The following is a 3,341-nucleotide window of genomic DNA, read 5'->3' on the forward strand; positions in this document are numbered from 1 at the left end:
CGAGTGACGGGTCACTCTCATGTAACCCCGTTACACCTCTGATAGTATTGGAGTTCATAGCTTTGAATTATAGATCACTGACTCAAATTTACCGGCTTTGCGAAGCACATTTATGCAGAATACACTGATATTGAAAGCAAAGAGATATTGGCCGGGGTGTCAAGAACGCAGATCGCTATTAGTAGATATACATGTCTTGCAAAAAATACAATTTGAGGCATTTGCATTTGGAAATGCGACTGCCCGACTTGTGGATTTAACAGTAATCGTATGTCACAGTTTTATGCTTTGTCACTCACGAAGCAGAATCGCCTAGGAATTTGTCTACGGAGACGTAAAAAGGTGACGATAGGCCGCGGTCTACAAGCGCGCCGTAGCATGTGCATTTAACCGTCGAGACAGGCGATTGAATGTGGCTAGTAGGTAGACGATGGGTGAAATATTCCTGTAAGAGTCTTTAGGTAGCAGCTTTGCGTGTGCGCACACCGTGCGAGGCTTTGTTTCTTCAAGAATTTGTGACGAGCAGAATTACTTGTGAATTGAAAGGCGTGTGCTAGCTTTTTGTCTCAAGCCCAGATGCAAGCTATAAAGAGGTTGATAATCCCCGTAGAGTTGATTGTTTCATGTTTATGGTTAGAGCGCAAGTAGCTGGCTTGGACACCCCACAAATTTTCTCTAGGATATTGGCATTTGTCAATCCCTAACCATCTTGATCCGCGCAGGACTTGGCCACAAATAATGCAACTCATCGAAGCATCTCATCTACGAGATTGGATGGTCAGCGCCGACAAATACGCTTTGGTATGCTGATGTATAGAAGTTTAGCGTATGCTCACGGTCACTGCTCGTTATATATTTTACAGCCGATCGCTTATTTAGACATTCTGGATGCTTTCTCGCGGCTAATCCAAGCAAATGAGATCGAAATGCATTTTTTTTTTGGATTTCGTTGGAATGTGCTCAAAATAAAGCGCAGCATGTTTCAATGTTAATGCGTCATCAATAACGCGAAAATGGCCGCTCCGAAATTGGTGAGCCAGAAAGAGGTACACATGAGCTTTTTCGTGATAAAGTTGGAATGTTGTTCGTTTTGCCGCGCCCAGCACCCATTTTTAGCCTATTCGAGAAGATTGGTGAGAAAGCGTGCTATGTCGTCATATCCAGCATGGTGCTTTTTGCAAGTCGTCGCTCGGGCAGCGGGTTGGTCAAACAAGTATTGCTATGCCCGCTGCGTTTACTAAAGACCATGCTTCAGAAGGAAGCTCTTTCTGATGTGACTATTTCAGCTATGAAATACACATACGTCTTTTTTTACGAAGAGCTCATTTAAGCACATACACTTGAGCACTGCTCGTTAGCGTTAGACACCCGATTCCTCGTGCTCAGCACAGCTTTAGTCGAATACATTGTCGAATCGTCAAAACATATCCTAGTACGATGCGGTCTAAACAGCTGTGCCATCAAACGGAAAATATTTGCGGGCACCTGAGACAGACCCCAGTTAAGCCACTCACTTCTGGAGTACTCTGTTTGGAGAGCTTACTACAGAGGGAGAGATAGCATATACTTCACTTAGGAAATGAAAAATCCAACAATGAAGCCAAACATGCGGTTTGAGGTACTTCATGCTGAAACATGGCGTGATATTTAAAGGAGTGAGTGCTCGTGCCGGAATGACAACTACATTTAACGAATGCGCTGGAGGAACATATAGTTTCCATCCGTGAACTCGCTGATGTTGAGCGTATGAGTCGGGAAAGGGCATATTTCACCCTCTTGATGACAAAATTTAAATGCCATGGATTCGAACTTGGCCTGAACAAAGTCACTGCGCGTCGTGCTTCCGATTTTTTAAGCTAAAAATTATTCTAGATTCAGACTTGCGTCCTTTTGATCAGAAATCTTTTTCCAACGTGAGACAATTCGAGCGACAGATGTTGCGGTTGCGCTCGTAGTTCTTGTTTAATCGTCAGGGAAGTCGAGAAGTGGCTGGCTTTGTAAATGAGCTAGGAATTTTAATTTCCGCATCAACGTCTGATTTACTCTGAAAAGGCAATGGTGACTATCTTCATAAAAGGTCTTCAAACGAATTTGGCTCATACCAATACCTTTTGCGTCCACCCTACCTATTTCAAGATAATGATGAGTGTCGCGTTGTGCGCGGAGGCCAAATTTTATCGCAAGATTATGAAGCATGCTAGAAATGTAAGGCCTAAGAGCTAGAAAGAGGCGATAGATCTCAGCCACGCTGATACAGAGCAATTATCACCTTACCGCTGTGAAGCTTTGCGGTAGCCGCAAAGAAATCAATACAGGTGTGCAAAGCATCTGCGCCTTGTGGGATCTCTTTGCTCTCGGACTAGAGCAACGAAGGCTCGAGCTCCTACTCAAGACGGACGACAAACCAATCACGTGAAAACGTCAAGTCCCATTGTGAACCTCTGCGTCTACTAATAAATTTTGCGTTATTTTGTAATTTATGGAGGACATGGTGAATGGTGCCTCAAGAAGAGCTCGAAAGGCGGAAATGGTTGTGACTCGCGATCTCAGGATCACACAGAAATGAGACTGTTATCGAGATCTCTCGAGTGCACTTTTGCTGAGACAGAAAGGGACGACTTTATGTTGCGTTTTCTTTGGCATGATAAGAAAAACAGCTGTGATCTCTTTTTGTGTGTTAAAGCCGGTTGAGCGACCGTAAATGGGCTGAGCCCCAAAATAAAATTAATGACTCATTCTTGTCATGATGTGACAATAACGACGAGGGAGCACGAATTTACGACTGGTCTGATGCGTGAAGCATTGAAGCTCAGCAGGTAACTGACGAAAAAGAATATATAGTCGACAATGAAGTAACTGGGGTAGTTTGAGTCTCCCCTCAATGCAGCCAGCAGTATCTCTTACAGGGCTAAAGGAATCAATCTTGAGGAACCGCAAGGCGTTAAAGCCGTCAGAATAGTAGACATGTTTACAGAGAAGAGATGAGCTCACACCAGTTAAGTACATAGGTGATTGGGGACACTCGGAGGGTGTTGAGTGTTTCGGAGCGTCTAACGGTCAGTAGTCTAATGTATACTGATACCATATGGCATACAAACCTCAAAATCCTAGTCTTGATCTCTCCAAGCTCCGTTCTTAGTTCGAAAGACAACCGTTTCATAGCGGTGTAAGTTCTTAATATTCCGTGGCCGCCTTAAACAGATATGCACGAATCTCTGACAGTGACTCTCATTATATTATCACCGTCTACTTTTAAGGGTCATCTCTTCACAATAGCCTTATCGTTCTATGTGTCATCGCATCTTAAACCATGCTTGACTTCTAAGAGTCATCTCATTATT

Source organism: Plasmopara halstedii (assembly GCF_900000015.1).
Source record: "Plasmopara halstedii genome assembly, contig: Scaffold_322, whole genome shotgun sequence".
NCBI lineage: Eukaryota > Oomycota > Peronosporomycetes > Peronosporales > Peronosporaceae > Plasmopara > Plasmopara halstedii.